At 42.3% G+C, this 22,767-nt stretch overlaps 1 protein-coding gene and 1 pseudogene across 1 annotated transcript in view; one reads left to right on the top strand and one right to left on the bottom strand.

Annotated features, from left to right (window-relative positions):
• The window catches only part of LOC145408266 (uncharacterized), a 194,090-nt gene that overhangs the window by 92,935 nt on the left and 78,388 nt on the right, over window positions 1-22,767 (top strand). The gene's annotated exons all lie outside the window — the stretch shown is intronic.
• On the bottom strand, window positions 5,700-5,824 carry LOC145408350 (5S ribosomal RNA; annotated as a pseudogene).

The raw sequence follows: 22,767 nt of genomic DNA, 5'->3' as shown, positions 1-22,767 counted from the left end.
GTACTTCAACATCCTTCACTTTTTCTACACTTTCTTTTGTAACCTCTTTATTTCGATTACTTTTACTTTATTCTTACCGTTCCCAACGATTTTACTCCCATCCTTCATTCCTCTGTTTCTCTTGGTTCCACCTTTAGTCTCTTCAGTACCGTGTTTTGACTTTTATTCTTGCGATCTCCAGACAGTTATATTCTCATAGGACAGTTTATCAACGAGGAAGGGTTAGTTATAGCCTTCACTGGCCTCTTCACTATAGTCACGGCGCGCGACTCTGAGGTTGTTATTATCGTGCCCTGGCAACCTACCATTGAAAAGCTCGTCTGATTTCGTGTATGAGACGCATGCGATTCGTGTATATGTTCGTGTATAATAACATTCGTTTATAATATATTAATGCATAATGATATGATTCGTGTATAATAATGATACGAAATCGGACGCACTTTTGAATGGTAGGTTGCCAGGGTACAATAATGACAGCCTCAGAGTCGTGAGCCGCGACTATAATAGGGGTCCTTCCTGAATTGAGTACAGTTGTCTGATAGTAGCAAATTCGACTGAACAATGCATTCTCTGACTGAAGGAATTAACTTTCTGTAGACTCATTCGCAGGTGAATAAATGCGTTTCTAATATTGAGGGATTAAATTCAGGGTGACTCATAAATAGGGGTATCCCAGAAACTCACGTGGTAGTATCGTATGTGTTACAGGAACAGCTCAGTCAGCCAGTGTGGGCGCGATTGTGCCAGGGGGAGTAGGAAATGAATAAATGATGCAGAGTAGACTATGAGAGCACCGACTGAGCCGTTTCCACACCACACGATAAATCCCTCGATGGAGTGGAAGTGGAGCATTTGTAATTAAAACACACTGTTAGCTTTTATCAACTCTTTCACTACTACAGGCTATTGGAAGATTAATAGAATCGTGAGGAAGTATCAGGACTAAATTGAAGGGGAGGGATAAATGGATTCAAGGGGATAATCCATTTCCAAAAAATTAAATTGTTGTGGAAGAGTTTTTAAGACGTAAATAATACTGAGAATACGACCCAATAGCAATAAATGACGGTTGCATGTAAAACTAGAAGTAGTAATGAAATAAATGATTTTACAGAGCAAAAGGTGCACCTGGCGTGACTATAATTAACAACCTGCTGACGTCCCGGTGAAACTATGACAGGCGAGTCCCGTATCAGTTGGTGTTTATTACGACGAACCATTACTGTTTTCCTGATGACGGCTGTGACAGGAGAGGAGGTGGGTAGTGGGGGAAAAAGCTTTTGTCTGGAAAATTATGACTACATATGGAAATTATGTTTATGGTGGAAATACAGTAGTTTCACCCGACTTGGTTACTAAATCTTTTGACCTTTTTTCGGTGTGTGTGTGTGTGTGTGTGTGTGTGTGTGTGTGTGTGTGTGTGTGTATCGGCCTTTTTTGTAGTATCGGTATCAGTATCGGCAAGGTAATAATGTGGCCGATACTCCGATACTTTTCTGGTTTATTATGTGATTCAAGATGCTCATGTTTCTTGACACTGATAAACAGATGGTTATGATATTATATTATATTACATTATAATTACGTGTATGATGTAATATTATCATATATTAATATTATATATCGATTACTATATTGCTCCTGCATTAACAACACTCACGTTACCGGCATCAAATAAATCAAAATAAAATCAAATAAATAAAATCAAAATAAAAAAGTATTGGTATCGGTAACGGTATCGGCAAAGTATCAGCCATTTGTTAGTATCGGCATCGGTATCGCTTCCCCCTTTTCACACACACACACACACACACACACACACACACACACACACACACACACACACACACACACACACACACACACACACACACACACACACACACACACACACACACACACACACACACACACACACACAGAAATCCTAACACCCAGCTTCAGCAGTCGTTAGGAAGATCAATGCTTTCCATGATACTCTAGCCTCTGACGCTTCACAAAGGGAGTTCACCACGTAACGGAAGACGCCGTGAGAGAGAGAGAGAGAGAGAGAGAGAGAGAGAGAGAGAGAGAGAGAGAGAGAGAGAGATTTTATCGTGAGTTAACCTCAGCTAAAGGACGAATTTCTCGCTTATCTTCATGCTATCTACAGACGATATAATTCAGCTTGGAATAACATATTCCCACTGAGAGAGTTTGAAAGTTATAATTAACTCCTTCATTTCGAAAGTCTCTTAATCCTTATAAAAATCGTTTATAATCATCAATAATAAATCATGCTAACAAATAAATCGTCTGTAAGTATCTAGAATATATTATACGACCAAATAAATCGTCTATAAGTATGTAGAATAAGTTATATTAAAAATAAATTGGCTACAAGTATCTACAATATTTGATACTAAAAGATAAATCGTCTACAAGTATCTAGAATATTTGATACTAAAAGATAAATCGTCTACAAGGATCTAGAATATTTGACACTAAAAGATAAATCGTCTGCAAGTATCTAGATTATTTAACACTAAAAGATAAATCGTCTATAAGTATCTACAGTAAATTATAGTATGTCATCGTACTGAAGGGATTAACACTCCCAGGTCTTATGACACGAAATGAATGGTCTAACGTAAGGTAAATTATGATGCTAGAGTTGTACCAATCATGAGAGAATTAATGGTGACAATTTTAATATTCTCATTATGCCGGTTGGTCTGTCCGTCCATGGGTGGGTTCGTGCATCCGTAACACTATTTTGGGAGCGTTATCTCCAGAACCCATTGACGGATATCCACCAGACTTTTGTCAGTGATGCAGTATGATGGGACGATGAACTGATTAGGTCAGCAAGGTCAAGGGGTCAAAGGCCTATGTCATATGGGGTCAGCTTAGTTTATCTTTAGTCCCATTTCAACCCACAATGAACCCTGTCATGGAGGTTGCATGGCGGATCCGTGCTCAAGACTTGGCGGAGGCACATCGAACGACAATTCGCGTCGACAGATCGGGGCCCAAGATCTCAGCGTTTCTTTATGTCTTGCTTCCGCACAGTTGAACGTAATGAGGTAACTTCAGCTACAATGAAAAACGAGAGGTGCTTCGATAAAAGGAAAGTGAATGTGTTAATACAGACACTCTTATAACCTTTATATCATGACTCAGGTAAATAAAATAAGGGAACGGTAACTTTGATAAAACGCTTGAGTTTTCTTGACCATGAGTAAGTTTAGAACCTTCACTCTTCCTGAATTAATGAATTAATATTAACTCTCTTTCTGTCTGTCTGTCTGTCTGTCTCTGTCTCTCTGTCTCTGTCTCTGTCTCTCTCTCTCTCTCTCTCTCTCTCTCTCTCCCGGAGTAATTCATTCCCAAGCTGAGTAAAGTCGTCTGTCTGAAGGAAGCAAGAATGGAGGAAAATAATGCGTTACATAAATACAGAGGTAGGCGTTGTGATGTCCCGTTTTATTGATTTATAGTAGCTACTTCCAGACGATTTTACTCAGGTTAGGAAAGCTGTCTCGCAATGAAGGGGTTAAGTAAAAAAATCTGTCTTCGGCTGTATGTAATTGTCATGGGAATAAAGCGAAAAAAGAAATCGGATTGACAGGGTTAAAAAATTCGTACTGTTTGTATTTGTCATCCTTCACCATTATTATCCTGACTTTTTTTTTTTTTTTTTTTTTGCATAAGGATACCTAGGTAAAATAAAAGGGGGGGGGGTTGAAGGGAATAGACATCACGCCACAAAAGGAAAGCGCAAAAGCATGCCCAGGGAAAAGGGCACGGCACTCATTCGCACATTAGTCAACCCCCCGAAATCCTGTCACCACCTCACATGGTAGGGAGAGACGGTTCTGCAGTCGTAACACATCCAGCTCGCAACTGGGAGACTGGGTTAGTTTATCTAGGCCGATTAGGCTGTTGGACAAAGTGTGTTTCCCTTTAGCCATGTTCTTTTAACACTACTATTGGGGATCTGAACGTATATTCGATTATTACCTGTCATATTCAAGGGAAAGATTGGAACTTAACAAAAACTGATTATTAAGAAGTTTTGTGCAGCTGATACGCATTTATTCTGAGTCTTCTCTTCATCTCACAGGATCAAGTTTTCCTCATTTTTCTACTCTCTTTTTTTCTTTTTTCATATCACTAAATCTGTAAAATCACGTCTCTTCAGGAAATGCTTCTGACTTTCATCGGAGTATTTTTATCACTAGTCTTTGATGCCACTAATGGTTCCCAGAAGGTCCGTCCTACCGGCCAGTGCGTATTGAAGGAGGTGGTGGAGATACTGACAGGTTTTGGAGATATTTATAGTGGTGAGGATACGAGTTTTTAACAGGTGTTGGCAGTGCTGAAAAAATGGAGATACTGAGAGAAGTGGTGAAGATATTGGCAAGTTGTGGAGACACTGACAGAAGCGGTGGAAACATTGCCAGTAGTGGTGGAGACACTGACAGAAATGGTGGAGACTTTGACAGAAGTGGTGGAATAATTGACAGAAGTGGTGGGAACATTGACAGAGTTGGTAGAGACATTGACAGAAGTAGTGGAGGCATTGACAGAAGTGGTGCAGACATTGACGAAAGTGTTGGTGGCATTGACAGAAGTGTTGGAGGCATCGAGAAAAGTGGTGGAAAGATTGAAAGAAGTGGTGGAAACATGGACAGAAGTGTTGGAGATACTGACGAAAGTGGCAGACATTGACAGGGGAATGATGTGTTGCGAAATCTCCAAAGGCATTTAGAATCCAGATTATAGGAACGTATTCTAGGTGCCATAGGAGACTCCGCAGAACGTTTCCTTCAGCAATTTATTTGGCACCTTACAACTTTTTGCATCCTCTTGCACTGTCTTGAGGCCAAGTGGTGGTGAGGAGGCGGGTCCCACTTCATCCTCACTTACATCTCGCATCGTGATTTACTTCACACACCTTTCTCTCATTTCTTGGATGGATCGATATATTTATGTTCTGTGGATGGTTTATCAAAATGATGACTAAAAAATAGAAAGTCACATCATCACACAATTAAATGTATTAGGTCGATTTTTTACCTTTGTTTTCTTCTCTCCTCGTTATCTGGATCGCACATCACCCATTCCTAAAGTGGGAGAAAAAGTCCCTAAGATGAAGACGAAGAGGAGGAGGAGAAGGAGGAAGAGAAGAAAGAAGAGAAAGAGGAGGAGGATGGTGATGATAAAGTAAAAACAACATAATATGAGGGGCAGAAATGTAACATGTGGCTTGGTATGAGGGCAAAGAGAGTCAGGCATACCTTTCACATCCTCCCAAGCCAGGGCGAACTCCGTCTAGGTAAACATTGGGCTGGAAATAATGGCCAGTGTGCATATTAAAGAGAAAACCTAAGACCTCTTTTCATTACCCCACGCCCTAAAACCTCTCCTTTTTATGCTGCGATGGAGAGCTGGGGGTCTCTCTCTCTCTCTCTCTCTCTCTCTCTCTCTCTCGGAGGGGTGCATTCCATGGGTAATAACTATGAATTTTCTTAAGTTTTGCGTAAGATTATCAGTATATACATATGTTTTAATTCATACGCCTTTCAAGCATTTTTTCATTCATTCATTCATTGCCAGACGCCATGTATCCCAGACGGGGTGGCCAAAGGCTTAGAGTTAATTGTTTTACGGGGAGGGGCACTAATCCTCCACCAACCCCACTTGACACGTGGGGATGCCAACAGCATCTGGTGTTCCCAGGCGGTCACCCATCCAAGTACTAACCAGACCCAACGTTGCTTAACTTCGCTGATCGGACGGGAAGCGGTGTACTCACAATAAAACAAGAGTGAATGATAAAGTAATAAAACACCAAGGAAAAAAGATCTACAGTAAAATTCTAATGGAAAACTGTGTATCCTGTAAACTGTGTATCTTGTAATCTGTAATCGATATGTTTTTATCTGACCGAACTGGGCCACTCACATAACCTAAATACTAAGTCGTGGCTGCATGAAACTCGATGAGTCTAAGTTCTGAGACAGAAACAAGTCTCCTTGGTCACTAGTCAAAGCCCCCACTCTCCCAGTCTGGCTACATGTGGCAATTAATTGAACTGATTTGGTTGAGGAATCCTTGTCAGATTGGGGAAAAAAACGACTTCATTATAGTTTTTTTCTAAATGTTTCCCAAGAGATCAACATATGTGCGCCTTGTTCATATTTCCCTAAAAGCATACGAGATGTCTTCCTGGGCAAATGCGTCTCATTACAGGTTTATCGCCGCTCCTCTCACCGCTTTATGCCCCAGAAAACAGTATCGTTGTGAAGTCTGCGGACAAATGTGGCACTTGCAGTATCTTTTGCTGTGTGGCGTGCAGACGAGGAGGGGCGCGTTGGGGTATCGGGACGGGGGGATGGTTGTCGAGGTGGGGGGCGGGAAGTGTGTAGAGGGGGCGCTGAGTGGGAGTGTGTGGAGGGGGATGCTTGGGAGTGCATGGAGGGGGGATGGTAGAGCGTAGGGGGGCCGGTCTGAAGAGGTGAGCCTGTGAGTCTGGGGAGGAACACTTGTTGTTGTGTGGGAAGTGAAGGGCTGGGGCCGCCTTAGCAGAAGCCGAATATATGTTTCCTCTGGCTGGAAAAAGTAAGGGTGGAGATGAGAGGGAGCGAGAGAGAAAGGAACGCAGACAAACAGACACAGACTGACAGACAGACAGACAAACACAGACAGGAACTCAGCGAGAGAGACAGAGAAAGGATAAAAGTCTGGACAGACAAACAGGTTGACAGAAAGGAAGGCGAAGGAGAGGAAAAAATGAAAAAAACAAATCTAAAGACAGAGAATGACAATGGAAAGGAAGTGAGGGAAACCATGCAGGTAGACAAATAGACAGAGTAGTGATGAAAAAAAGAAGTACCACAACGTCTATTCTGTACAACTTATGCAGGTGGTGATCTAGTGTAAAAGCAGTAGTGGCAGCATTACTAATTCAATCGCCTCCGGGTTGATAGGCTTTCTCGTTGTGTGGGGAAACAGAGCAGTACCAATAAAACCAGACTCGATGAAAAGCGTGTTGCCGAGTGGTTCAGTGCAGGTAACAAAGGTATATTAATTTCTGTTGCTAGAGGATGTCATTTATATTTTAATTTTGTACTGTCACAAGATTGTGTTCAAAATAAAGGAATACCCTGATAGTTAATGTTGGTTATGATGTTAGAGCCCAGGCTGGTATGAACGAGAACCTACAAGGTGAAGTTGCCATTCCCCTACAGTCCACGATCTTCCTCTCGGAGGATAGGGAACTTAGGGACGTTTTGCATAACAGGGCAGCAGAGAGGTTATATCGGTGGCACAGAATGAAGGCATCCCTCTCTAGCACCAACGAAATAGTGTAGGGGTTAATGAAGGCTAAAACCATCCCTTCCATTTCGAAGACTCTTTCCTAATCTGAATGAAAACGTCTAGTTGCACCAAGAATAACGTACATAATCGGACTGAAAAAGTAACACTACCGGGTATAATGATTAGGCCACTCAAGCTTTAACTAACGCGTGCAATACTTCTCGTTCTTGTTGTGGTTGATGTTGCTGTGGCACCAGGCTTACTTGGAAAGTAAACTTGCCAGAAATCAGGCTTCAGCGGCCTTTCTTCTGCAGACCGCCATCCTCTTTTCGGGGGATAGGAAAGTCGTTGAAGGAAGTTTGTGTAACCAGGCAGTTGCACCGCCTGGTTACATCAGTGCCACCACATGAAGGCGTCCTTCCCCAGCACATCCAACACTTCTGGAGGGTCTAAGCTAAATATAATTATCCAGAAGTAACAAGATGAAACCAAATAGCTACCTCAGCTGATTCAAATGTATAAGCTCAGCCCTACTAGGGAATTTTTCTAGGTTAAATAAAATCGTCCAGGAGTTGCGAGACTAAGCCAACGAAATACGAGTACGTCATCTAATTAAAGGGGTTAATTCTATTTGCTCCGGTAGCCGTGCTTGCCTGGCTTCCCGTGCTGGTGGCCGATCAGAAGCAAAGGTTGTGGTGGTAACAAGTTTAGTGGTGGTGATGGGATGGGAAGGAGTGGTGGTGATTGTGGCAGTGTTGACAATAGAGGTGGTGGTGGTGGAAGAGGTGGTTGTGGTGGCAAAGGTAGCAGAGGCGGAGGAGTTGGTGGTGACGTGGGTGGCAGGGGTGATGGTGGCAGAGGTAGTGGTGGTAAAGGGTGGCAGATGTGGAGGTAGTGGTGGTGACAGGAATGGTGGGGGAGTTGGTGCCGGAGATGGAAGTGGCATAGAACAATGGTAGAGATCATGAAGACAGGGATGTCATGGGTGGTGGTGGCAGTGGTGGCGGACATGGTGTTGGTGGTAGTAGCAGTGGTGGTAGGGGTGGTGATGGTGGCAGTGGTGACATAGGTGGTGGTGGCAGAGAGGCAGCAGTGGTGGTAAAGATGGTGGTGGAAATAGCGGTCATAGAAATGGTGGCAGTGTAAGTGATGGTGGCAGAGGAGAGAGAAAGAGAGAGAGAGAGAGAGAGAGAGAGAGAGAGAGAGAGACCAACACACGTCAGAACACATATAAACTGTTGACATGATAGCTGTGGAGGGATGACAGATGGAGGAGAGAGAGAGAGAGAGAGAGAGAGAGCATGTCAATACAGGGCACGATGGCACGATAAGTAAGACAATCAAGCTGACAGACATACGAGTAGATGGATAAGTCGATAAAGATAAACACGTAGATATGAGAGAGAGAGAGAGAGAGAGAGAGAGAGAGAGAGAGAGAGAGAGAGAGAGAGAATGGAGACAAGAAGTGGTGACAGATGAGCCCAAAGTTTAGAACCTGAGAGCAGCAAGAAACAGCAGGAAAAGAAAAAAAATGAACACGGAAGGAAAAGAGACTATTACTCAGCACCATATTTTGCGCGCGCGAGAGAGAAAGAGAGAGAGAGAGAGAGAGAGATGATATGAGGGGAACACAAGGGAATAGGAAGAAATGAAAACAGCTGATGAAAGTAAAGTAGGAAACAAGGAGCTGTCTAAAGGCACAGCCAACCCGTCCCCGGCAGTCATTTTAGTGCTGACGTATAACACAACAGGATATCTAGTCAAAGGTGTCACATATCAAGTTTGGAGTAAATCGGGTGAAAATTGACGATTTTATGCCCATTTGAAATTTTAGATCCGACTCGCCTGACATTGATTCCCTTACCGTTAACTGGGGGGTGACCCCCCTGATGTAAAGAGGCATATTATATGGTGCAGATCTGAAAGATGCACCTTTTGGCTTTGGTTTCATGCCGATATGAATTTGAGAGGAGTTATGGCGAAAAAACGGTTTTTAACCGTCCCCTACAGCCTGGGCCTCGGCCCAATTTGGCCCAAATTTTAATCAGGCGATCAGATCCTAACCCACCATCCCTGTGAGTTTAGTCAAAATCGCACCAGTAGTTTTCGTGTAATGTTAACAGACAGACAGACAAACAAACAAACAGACATACCGAGTGAAAATAATACCCATCCCAGTGCCCCTCCGGGGAAGGGACGGGTAATAATAGGCCAAGTTATGGGGGACTGGGAAATGAGTGGGTTGGATAATGTGTCATATATCAGAATGCTAAGCCACCATACTCACTGAACATGCTCATAATAAAAGGAAAATTAGTATCAGCTACAGTACAATGCGAATGAATAACACCATCTTTATGTTATGCAAATCTGGCATGAGAATATTCTTTTGGTTATGCAAGCATAATTATGCATTTTTCACAACTGTGACAAGGTGACATATATATTAATATTAGATCCTCCATATTCGCAAAACATGGAAAAAAGAAGATGAAGAAGATGAGGAAGAGGACGGACTAGAAGAAGTAAGAAAACATATTACACAGAATATTAGTGGAGATACCAGATGTCCCCAAGAAATTTTGAGACTTTGTTGTACCTAAATTATTAAAGGTTTTCCATTCCAATTTGTGTGCTTATGAACTAGCCAAATATACACGAATTCATGGGTTCCTTGATCCCTAAAACGGTCATTGGTAAAATTTCACGATCCCTTTCAAAATTCGCTGGAGTCATTTTCACACCACCTTGTACATAAAGTTCATTCAAACCTCTCCATAACAATGCATGCCTCTCACATTCCATTTGCTTCGGTTAAATCAGCTTAGGTCAGGCCGAGGCTAATTGCTGTGGGTTCATTTTGGGGTAGTAAGTTGTAGTAGTAGTAGCAGTAGTAGTCGTAGTAGCAGTAGTAGTCGTAGTCGTAGTAGTAGTAGTAGTAGTAGTAGTAGTAGCAGCAGCAGCAGCAGCAGCAGCAGCAGCAGCAGCACAAGCAAACCCAGGCTTCTTGAACGTGAACCAGGCGGACTGAAGGCTGAAACTGCCCTCGTCCTGCAGACTACCATCCACCTTTCGGGGGATAGGGAACGAGTTGAGGGATATTCGTATAACTGGACAGTAGGCCAACCTGTTATACCGCTGCCACAACAAGAAGGCATCACTCTCCAGTAAAACACACACACACACACACACACACACACACACACACACACACACACACACACACACACACACACACACACACACACACACACACACACACACACACACACACACACACACACACACACACACACACACACACACACACACACACACACACACACACACACACACACACACACACACACACACACACACACACACACACACACACACACACACACACACACACACACACACACACACAATTAGGCTCATTTGGGCCCTTCAGATTCATTTCAGTTCTGTCAGAGTGGTTTAGGGCCAATTTTATCTAGAGGTCCAGTTGGGGCCATCAATCTCTTAACTACAATGGCGGATTTGATAATATATCATTGCTGTCTCCAGAGATTTTTATTTGTCTTAGGAGAGATTTTTCCAGTTAGAGGGGCTGGATATAGCGTTCAACCACCCCTTCAGTACGAGAGATGTGCCCCGTCTAGATATATTCCTCTAGAGATAGCTAGACCATACCAATAAAATATGTCATCGGAGTGAACGGATTAATAGCCATTGAGGTTCATTCAGATCACTTTAATTCTATTCAGGCCCTTCACATCCAGTCCGGCCTAGTCCGATCAATGGAGGTCAGTTTAGGCAAGGGCCATTCAGAGCCAGTGAGGTCCAGTACATTCAGGTGAGGTGGGGGAATTGGTGGACAAGTGGATGGAGACGTGATGTGAAAGGACGCAAGTTCGGCCCAAGGCTGAGGGAGGGAACAGTCTGATTTGAAGCATGTTGAAAGAGACTTAATCGATCTAATGTCCAGATTCACCTACAGGTGACAGTTTGCGGCATTTTCAGGATTTAAATGAGGAGAACACCATAAAGTTTGGACTAATGAGCTTCCTGACTACAAGCCGGTAGGCAAAGAGACGCTGAATCCCTTCCTACAAAACCCTACATGCAGCATCCTTGGGCTTTGAAGATTTAATGATCTTCCACATGACTCAGTGACATGTCCTAATAACACCCTCACGAGTGCCGTCACACCACTCCTGAACATATATTCAATATGAAAGGTGGTTTTTAGCCCCGAATTGGTGACATGTGAAAGAGGTTAGCAGGTAGGAGGACTGATGAACTCCAGGGAACGGACTATCAAACCTGTCCCCAGAGCCATATTTGCAACGTATTAGGTTCGTTCAGGTCTAATTTGATTCCGTCGTCTAAGATATATGGGTTAAATCAGATTACTTCGGATTAATTCAGACCGTTTTCACCCAGTCAGATTCAGTTAGATCCTCTTACATCACATCAGAAATGTATCAGGAAATTCAGATTCTTTCACATCCTTTCTGGTCAGTTCATATCCAGTGGATCTCTCCTGGTCTACTTCCAATTTCGGATCATGCCAGTGAAATCATACGCCAATGTCAGCCTCATCAGTACAATGGTTTCCGAAATGTGCCAACTTTGGTCATTTCAGGTCCTTTAGATCCATGAAGGTCAGTAACGATCGATTCATATCATACAGATGAAGGTATGTCCCAGAAATCATCTATCTATCTATATACCTAGGCTGCTTCCCCCAAGGAAAGGGAGGTAGCCGAGACAGGACGACTCACTCTCCATTTACTCATCCATTCAAACACATTCATTCGCATCTTAGCCCCAAAGGGGAGAACGGACAGATCCTCACCGCATCACACCGCACAAGGGTCAACTGCGCAATGCAAGCAGTGACATCCACAGCAGGGCCCGACAGCAGAACTGGTTTACCCATGCCACATCATAACAGACCCATCCCCTTACCCGCACCTGACCTGACTAGCTGATCAGACCAAATGCGGGAGAATATCCCCTCAGGGCTGAGTCATCACTTATTCATTCACAATTTCTCTCCATTTATTTCTGTCACGCACAGCCACTCTTCCTTGCTCAACGGACATCCCTCTCGCATCCAGCGCTCTCTTCACACTGTCCATCCATCCTATTCGTGGTCTTCCTCTCAGTCTTACACCTCTCACATCAGATCTAGTTATCTTTTTCACCAATCGCTCATTATCCATTCTCTCCATATGCCCAAACCATTGCAACACCCTCTGCTCAACTCTACCAGCCATCTACCGAACAACTCCAGTTCTCCTTCGCACTTCATCATTTCGCACTCGATCCATACGCGTCACTCCACACATACTCCTCAGACATCTCATCTCCATTACATTCAAACTTTTCCTCTCTGCTACACCCATATTCCATGTTTCAGCCCCATATAACGCAGTCGGTACCACAACACCCTCATACAGCCTTCTCTTTACATCTATTCTAAGCGAACGACATTTAAACACTTTTTTCATTCCTCCCAGCACCTTTCCTACTTCATTTATTCTAAACTTCACTTCTGCATCTATTCTTCCATCCACAGCAACATGTGACCCTAGATATTTAAAACAATCTACCTCCTCAAGCATCTCACCATTCAAAACTATATTCATCCCCCTACCATCTATCAACCTCGCACACTTCATCACTTTACTCTTATTCTCATTTACTTTCAATTTCCTCCTTTCACACACCCTTCCAAACTCCTCTACCAACTGTCTCAATCTCTCCTCTGAATCAGTCACCAGTGCAGTATCATCTGCAAACAGCAGCTGCTTCAGATTCCACTCTCCTCCATCAACATTTACCAGACTCAGACCACCTAAAACTCTTGCATTCACCTCCCTTACAACACCATCCATGTAAATATTAAACAACCAAGGCGACATCACACATCCCTGTCGCAGCCCCACTCTCACGGGAAACCAATCACTCACAGAATTTCCCACTCTTACACACGCTCTACTATTTACATAAATACTTTTCACCCCTTTTAGCAACCTACCATCAAGTCCAAACAATCTAAAAACAGTCCAAAAAAGCCTCCCTATCAATTCTATCATACGCTTTCTCTAAATCCATAAATGCCCAAAACACATCCTTGCCTTTCGCTAAATACTTTTCACACACTTGTCTCACAGCAAACACCTGATCAATGCATCCCCTCCCTCTCCTGAAGCCACACTGCTCATCACTAATCACTCCCTCTGTACCCTCTCTAACTCTCATAATTAACACTCTACCATACACTTTACCTACAACACTCAACAGACTTATACCCCTAAAGCTAGTACATTCATACTTATCACCCTTGCCTTTATACAACGGGACCACACAAGCACTTGCCCAGTCAATTTGCACCATACCTTTCTCAAAGCACACATTCAATAATCTTACTAACCAGTCAACAATAGTCACTCCACCACCCTTCAGGCATTCCACAGCACACCCATCCATACCTGCAGCTTTCCCTGTTTTCATCTCCTTTACTGCCTTCTCCACTTCCTCCTTCGTGATCAAAGAATCATTCAACTCTCCCAACACATTTATTCCTTGCACCCTTCTATCTGCCACAATCTCAGCCACCCTTTCCTCCTCTACATTTAACAATCTTTCAAAATACTCTGCCCATCTCTTCCTTACTGCATCTATCTCAATTAACATCCTTCCATCCTCTGCTTTTACTCGTTCTTCCTTCCCAGACTCTCCCTTTCGCACCCTTTTCACCTCCTTCCAAAACATTTTCTTATTCTGTTGAAAATTCTCTGTCAGCTGCCTACCCCACCTCTCATCTGCTGCCACTTTAGCATCACGCACAGCCCTTCTCGCTCTATTCCTCTTTTCCTTATACCTTTCATATGACATCTCATCCTTCCTCTGCAGCCACACTTCATATGCACGTCTCTTCTCAGCCACGGCCATACTTACTTCCTCGCACCACCATTCACTTCCTTTTCTTACACCACCACCCACACGTCTCACACCACACACCTCTTCTGCATGCCCCACCACAGCACTCTTAAACAACTGCCATTCCTCCTCCACGCTGCCATTTTCCCGATCTTTCACTGCGTTCCACTCATCTTTCAATTTCTCCTGATACTCTATCTTTTTCTCTCTTTTATCCAACTCACTCACTTTCAAAACCTCCCTGCCACACCTAACCCTCCTAGCTCTCACCCATCTCTTACCTACTCTTAACTTTCCCTCCACCAAGTAGTGGTCAGACATACCTCCACCCTCCCCTCTCAGAACTCTCACATCCAACAATCTTCCTATTACATTCCTAGACACAACCACATAGTCCATCAAGGCTCTATCAACAACCCTTCCACCCTCCTGTCTCACCCATGTATACTTATAAATATCTTTCTTCTCAAACAGAGTATTCCCAATCACCATCTCTCGCTCAACACACATCGCTATCATTCGTTCCCCATTTTCATTTCTTCCAGGCAGACCATGCATACCAACTACGCCTTCAACTGCTACATTTCCCACTCTAGCATTCAGATCTCCAATCATTACCACATTCACATTCGCTCCAAAACTCTGCAGACACTCATCAACATCATTCCAGAAAGACTCCCTCTCTTGTTCATCCCTTTCACTACCAGGCCCATATGCACTCACAAACACCCACAACTCACGTTCAAATTTCGCTTTCACCCACATCAGTCTTGATGACACCTCCTTCTATTCAATCACACACTGCTGTACTTCCGGACTCACTAACAAGGCCACACCTTCTCTTGCCCTTCCTCTATCAACACCTGACAATCTTCCATTCACACTTCCAAACATAGATTCCCCCTTCCCTTTCATCTTCGTTTCACTCAAAGCTAACACATCCAACTTTCTTCTCACAAACATTCTCCCAATCTCCTCCCATTTAGCCTCAATTGTACTACATCCACGCACATTCATAGACCCAATCTTCAGGGTACGGGGATAACTCCATCCCCCATCCCTTTCTCTGGCCTGTCTCTTTTTAGGAACTAAAAAACAGAGGAGGGGGTCCCTAGTCCCCTCACCCCGCCCCTTTTAGTCGCCTTTTACGACACGCAGGGAATACGGTGGCAGTATTCTTCCTAACACAACCTGGCCGCAGAGTAGTAGTACCACCCCATAGTGCTTTTTGACATGTGGACTTTTTTTTACAGATTAAATACTGTCATTCAATATGTCTGCCAAAGTAATCCACCACTGAATATGAGGCAAACATCATGTATGAATAATCAGGTTTTGGTGCGATACGTAAAGTCGCAGTTCAGCTGGTTCAGTGGTTATTGAGAAAATGAGTTTTGGACGTTTTTAACAAGCTTTCATCTATATTCAGCATGGCAGTCAAACTGTTAAGCCTCTCCGATTTATGGAGCTAGCCATTTTTCCAATAGGTGTCTGGGGATGCATGCAAACTCCCAGTTCATTTGGCTGAGCGGTTAGGGAGGTGAATTTTTTTGATTGTTTAGAAAAAAAAAAACGTAAAAACTTCATGTATCTATATTATAATGATCCGATTTCTGTATGTTTGTTAGTTTGTTTGTTACTGTAACACAGCAAAAACGGAGCAACGTAGCTCTTTTTTTTTTTTTTTTTTTTTTTTTGAGCAAGAATATCGTTAAGATGCTGTAACTTAAAAAATAAAACAAAATCCAGTCCAATCGGGCCACCGGTTCCCGACTTATGACTCATTTCTCGCCTTTTGACATCGACCGGAGGCCGCCAAAGGCGGCCTTTAAACGAGATCTAATAAATCTTAAATGGCCATGGGGATTTTAATCCAATGAACAACTTTAATTTTCCATAAGAATCCAATGTTCTGAACAAAATCTTAGAGCTCTACGTTCAGTCCAACTGGAGGTTTTTAAAATTATTTTTCAGACATCCACCAATTTCCAGTTTGATGACCTGACCAATGGACTTCAGACGTCAGGAACTTAATATGCATTGCCTCGGGTGAGATCTTAAAACATACTAAAACTTCCTGTTCCTGGGTGTACTGGTTTTTGTTTTGGAGATGACAAATTCCACTAATGATAATAATAACTATCTATCTATCTCTCTCTCTCTGTCTATCAATCTATTGCCAGACGTCTTAATCCCGTAAGGGATGGCCACAAACAAATCGCCTCCATGTCACTCTTTCCCCCGCCATTTCGCTGCCCTGCTCCCAGCTCACATCCCCCTCTCTCATATACCTCTCCACTCCATCCCCCATCTCATCCTTGGCCTTCTCCTCCTTCTCCTCCCCCTCCACCTCACCCATTTACACTCTTCTCGTCAGTCTCTCGCTCTCTATCCTCTCCACGTGGCCAAACCACCTCAGTGTTTCCCTTAACGCTTCCTGTCACATCCACATCCACACCACAACGCTCCTTCACTTCCTCATTAGTCAGTTTGTCATTCCATGCGAATAATAATAATAATAAAATAATAATAATAATAATAATAATAATAATAATAATAATAATAGTAGTAGTAGTAGTAGTAGTAGTAATAATAATAATAATAATAATAATAATAATAAAAATAATCCATCCATCATCCAATCCTGCATTGCCCCATGAGGAGCGTAGGAGCCCGGGGCTAGGCAGTTGGTCCCGACATTTAAGATGAGTGACCAGCCTTACTCATCCCTGAGTGGCATTGCATGAGCAATCAACCCCAACCATCCCTTGGATATAAACCTTCACCGGTTCAATCAGATTGGAGCGCAATGATTACCCACTAAATCACCAGGCGCCAAAATTTGGTTATATGGTTACCACCCAGCGTATTAAATGGTTTCCTGGTGTACAGGAAACCATTTGGCTTGTCACTCAGTGTAGAGTCACCCATAGGCAGAAGGAAGAGGAAAGAATGAAGAAAAGACAGAAGAGGGAGTGTAAAGTTACCCCTTGGCAGAAGGACAAGGAAAGAATGAAGGAAAGGAAGACAGAAGAGAATGGAAGGAAAGGAGGATGGAGGAAAGGGCAAACACCCGACAGCAGCACTACATCGAGTGAGTGGATTGTGAGCCCACCCACCTACCACAATAGTAATAATAATAATAATAATAATAATAATTATAATTATGATGATGATGATGATAATAATAATAATAATAATAATAATAATAATTAATAATAATAATAATAATAATAATAATAATAATTAATAATAATAATAATAATAATAATAGTAATAATAATGTAGGTTGTACTGAAAAAAAAAATCTCAAAGTGTCCTTAAGTCCAGTATTTAAAACTGACTATTCCGTAGGTGTTATATAGACTATACTGTGTACCACTGTTTTATATTGCTTTCATCGCTCAGTGCATATTTTACGGGCCTTTGAAGTTTGACACAAACAAATACATGCACATATTAAGCATTCCACTGTTGGCAAATACTTGTAATCAGGCAGTATTTGTTAACCGTCTTCACTGGAAAACTGCCTTAAAATGGCATACATACTTCCTTATCTCGGTGACCACTTGAGCCATAGTAACGAGACATGGTTCGTGCACCTTCATGTAGTGAAATTTTTGTCATTTTTTTGTACAACTTTTTCATGTAGTCAGCTCTGAAACTGTCTCCCTCTGTATGTATTTCCTACTTCCTATGATCTCCAGTCTTTCACACGCAGTGCGTCCAGGCATCTCGAAATGAATGGATCTTGAATTTGGCTGTCTGTTGTGTTTTTTTGTATTTTTCTTGGAAGGAACGGTTTGCGGGCTCCTGACCTTTGGTTCCTTCTTCATTGCATAAAAAAATAGTAACGCTACACTCCTACATCCTTTCCACAGCACTTCTTTGTGACTAGCATAATACTCTGGTGCTGATCTCTTCTTACAGCTCTGTATTCAAGATGGAGAAATTGTAACTATTGGCCAAATTAAGTTAAACAGTATAGAAGAGTTTAGGGAACAGCACAGAAAGTGTTCCCAGCGTGATATCATTAGGAGCCAACGTGTGTGAAGTATAACACAAGTAGCTGTATCTGCTGTAAACTACTAATCACGTTGAAATTGTATACATATATTTGTGTGTATCTACACATTTATAAGCTGTATGCCTGTGTGTATGCACGTATACAACGACACTTTGGACCCTGACAAAGGTTTTAACCAAAATTTACATTCAAAACCATTGGAGGTCTCGTAGCTGGCATTCCGAGTTCATTCCAGATTGATGTCCTCTGAGAGAGTGGTTTGGGTCACCACACCTCCAGCAGGCCGAGAACAAGTTATGGCAGTAAGTGAAACATCTTTTAAACTTCTAACTTTTACAAACTCAATAAGCTTATGACACTTGGTTCCCAGCAGATCTAGGGCCATGTTCATGAAGGATCTTATTCAAATATTTATGATAAACAAAATTCCGCCACAGTTAATATCAGGAAGCATATTACTGTTGTCATATTTTTCGTTTTGGTATTCACTTGTTTGATTGTGAAGCGTATGTGCCGCGATATGAGTAAAGAAAAATACTCATGCCAGCAATTTTACGCACAATTTAGCTTAGAACGGTTTATAAGTTCAGTCCCTACTCCAGACCAAGTGATGCTGAGAATCACTTGATATGACCTGGCTGCAATAGGAAACAGAACCCTGAAACACACGGTTTGGATGGTTAAGAATCTAGGTTCATGTTTTTGAACGACGGAGATGTGAAGCGGGATAGCATATATTTTAGTGGGATCAGAAGGCTGGATCAAAAATAAAAGTCTGATAGTTAAATGCTGCAGAGGAGTGTGAAGCCTATGGTGTAGGATTTATTTTTAAAATCAAATTTCCAGCTGGTTCAATTTTGTCATTTTGTATCAAGAAATTAAAAAAATAAAGGAAGTTATTCGACGTATACGACATAAAAGTTTTATAGGAGAGTAGAGGAGTAGAAAAACAAGAAAGAAAAGAAAGAAAACTCAATACACGTTTGTGATTGGAGATCAAAGCCAGTTAGGAAAAATGTAGGTGTATTGGTACAGAGCGTTCAGAACTTGATACCTTCAGCGTCAGAGGCAAAGCTTCTAGAAATGGAAAAAAAAAATAGACTATCAGATGAAAGCTTAGTTGGATGTGCCGTTGAAATGAAGTAGATGGTGATATAAAGAACGAAACATATTTTATATCCACTGACAAAGGTGATACAGTGAGTAATGTAACGTTACTATATAACGAAGTGAACGTAAAGACCGACGACAAAACTGTGAGATATCAAGATGCATTAGATTTCAGGATGGAGAGGAAAAGACTGGTTAAAGAAAAACTGCACAATCTTTTAACTGTAAGAGGGAGAGCGTTAGAGGTGAGCTTCCTAGCTAAGAATAAATTGGTTCACTTAATGTATAAAGTAGAAGATAACAGAAAAACAACGACAGTAATCTTGATATGTTCTTTAGATTTTTTTTTTTTTTTGGTCATCTTTCTCCTGCCATCTTCCAAATATTACTTTTTGCCCAAGAAAGACTTTTCGAACTGGAACGATTTTTTACAGTCTTTATTAGCAGGGGAGTGAAAAATAAAAATGGTAGATTACTAGTGGAGAAGGGAGAAAAAGTGAGCAGATGGAGAGAACACTGTAAGGAATTGTTGAACGTAGAGGATGGAAGTAATGCGAGTATAAGTGGCTGGGGAATGGCTGGGAGAAGGAGGGAGGTGAGAAGACAGGAAGAAATCAGTAGGATAGAAGTTGTGGAAGCAATGAAGAAAGTTAAATCGGGGAAAGCCCCAGGAATTGATGGAGTGTGTGGTGAAATGATGAAGCATGGGGGAGAGATAGTAGTAGAATGGATGTGGAAGATGTGCAGATTGGCCTGGGAGGAAGGTAGAGTCCCGGAGGATTGGAAGTCATGTATAATTATTCCCTTGTACAATGGAAAAGGGGAAAAAGAAGTGTGTGGTAATCATAGGGGCATTTGTCTTCTTAGTATAATAGGAAAAGTGTATGGTAGGCTACTTATAGACAGAGTTAGAGAAAGAACAGAGAAATTAGTTGGAGAAGAACAGGGAGGCTTTAGGAAGGGAAGAGGTTGTGTAGATCAGATATTCATTCTTAGATCTTTAGTGGAAAAGTTTCTAGAGAAGGGAAAGAAGTTGTATGCGGCTTTCATGGATTTGGAGAAAGCATATGACAGGGTGGATAGACAAGGATTGTGGAAAGTGTTAAGGGTATATGGAGTAGATGGGAAGTTGTTGAATGCTGTGAAGAGTATGTACGATGGTGCGAAGGCTGCAGTGCGTGTGGATGGTGAACTAAGTGAATTTTTCTCTTTGAAAGTTGGTTTGAAACAGGGATGTGTCATGTCTCCATGGTTGTTCAATCTGTACATGGATGGGGTAATAAAAGAGGTACAAGGTAGGGTAGTGGATGTTGGAGTGTCCCTGGTGAGAGAGGATAGTGTTTGGAAATTCCCTGTACTGTTGTTTGCAGATGATACTGTGTTGTTGAGTGAAGACGAAGGGGAGCTGCAAGGCTTGGTGGATGAGTTTGAGAGAGTGTGTAAGAAACGGAACCTAAAGGTGAATGTAGGGAAGAGTAGTGATGGTCTTTGAGAGAGATGAAGTTAGTGAATGTACAGCGAGGTTGGATGGTGAGGAATTGGAAAATGTGAGTACGTTAAGTACTTGGGTAGTGTGATGAGTAAGGATGGAGGTTTGGAGGGTGAAGTGCTTGAAAGGGTACAGCAGGGAAGAAAGGTTGCTGGTTCTTTGAAAGCAGTGATAAGAAACAGGGAAGTGAGCATGAAAGTGAAAAAGTTACTACATGACAGTATTGTGATACCAACTCTAACGTACGGAAGTGAAGCTTGGACATTGTTGGAAGGACACAAGTCAAGAGTGAGAGCAGTGAAAATGAGTTATTTAAGAGGAGTCTGTGGAGTCACGTGGAGAGACAGGCTGACGAATGAGGATATAAAGGTGCGTTGTGGTGTGAATGTGGATGTGATAGGAAGCGTTATGAGGAACACACTGAGGTGGTTTGGCCATGTGGAGAGGATGGAGGGTGAAAGACTGACGAAGAGAGTGTATGTGAGTGAGGTGGAAGGGGGAAGAGGGAGGGGGAGGCCGAGGATGAGATGGAGGGATGAGGTGGAGAGGTATATGAGAGAGGGGGGTGTGAGTTGGGAGCAGGGCAGTGAAATGGCGGGGGACAGGGCGACTTGGAGGCGATTTGTTTGTGGCCACCCCAAACGGGATTGAGGCGTCTGGCAATAGATAGATAGATAGATTAGCCTCTTTTGTACTAAGGTGTATAAAGCTAAATATAATTGTCTCGAGGTTGAAAGACTGCACTGCCTACAGACAATATGGTGTTGAAGAGTTAATCAGTCAGTCAAACATAAGTGAAAATAGATAACATTTTCCAAAAGAGCATTAAAAGAAGCAGCGAGGGTAGTTGGATACAAGAATAACAAAAAAGGCTTGGTAAAGTTTTGAATGGTATTATGGAGTTGAATTTGAGACCTATAATACCTACTGAAATATGCGTCTTTTAGAATTCTTCCTTTTATCCTGAGACGATTTTATTCAGCACAAGAGAGACTTTTGAAACTGGAGAAGTTTCGAAGGGATTAATGAAGCTTTTTTAATACCCCTGCAGTATGAAAAATCTCTCCTAAGCTTCAATAAATTGTCAGAAGGTTGCAAGAATAAACTAACGGAAGACGTCATCACACATCACTACAGAACAGGTTAACAAAGGCTATGTCCAACACTAACAGTTCCAAAAGCCTCTCCCAAGCTGAAGGATTTGTCTGGGCATGGCAAGAACATAACACGTAATCAAAATTAGAAAGGCACTGTCGACTATTTTCTCACTGTCGCCATTCAGGAATTGACGTGAGAGATATTTATTCTACTCGTATTGTTTGCACGTAATTTCCTCCATCGCTTATCAGTACCTCGGTCACTCGTCACAAGGTCTCTCTCTCTCTCTGTCTCTCTCTCTCTCTCTCTCTCTCTCTCTCTCTCTCTCATCCCCGACTTTTCCATTACTGTTTCTTTCCGAGTTCTTTGAGTTCTTTCCCCTTCTCTTCCCGGTATTGTATCTGAGCAGCAACTTTTCTCTTTCTCCCGGGACTTTCTCCAATTCATCGCCGGGACGTGTTCACTCTTACACATCCCTCCTTTCGCAGTGATGTTATTAATTTCTGATGTTATTTATCAGTTCTTCTTTATGAATCAACGACTTTTAGCCTTATCCTCCTTAGCCCTATCATGTCTTTCTGCAATTAATTCTTGCTTCTCATCGACGAATATGTTTAGTTTAGAAAAGAGACCCCTCGTAACCATGCACTTTTAGAAAACAGTCTAACCCTCACCTCATGCTGTCCTTACTTCTCGGCATTTTACACGCAGATTAGATTATACTTAGATCCCCTATACCTACTTCAACCAAATTAATTGCACTGAGAGGGTTGCCTTCATGTGGTGGTGCTAATTTATGCTG

The sequence above is a fragment of the Coenobita brevimanus genome, chromosome 76 (genome assembly GCF_032717465.1).
Source record: "Coenobita brevimanus isolate Jiangsu-jjx chromosome 76, ASM3271746v2, whole genome shotgun sequence".
Lineage (NCBI taxonomy): Eukaryota > Metazoa > Arthropoda > Malacostraca > Decapoda > Coenobitidae > Coenobita > Coenobita brevimanus.
The sequence above is the reverse complement of the archived record's forward strand: the minus strand, read 5'-3'. Positions and strand labels throughout refer to the sequence as shown.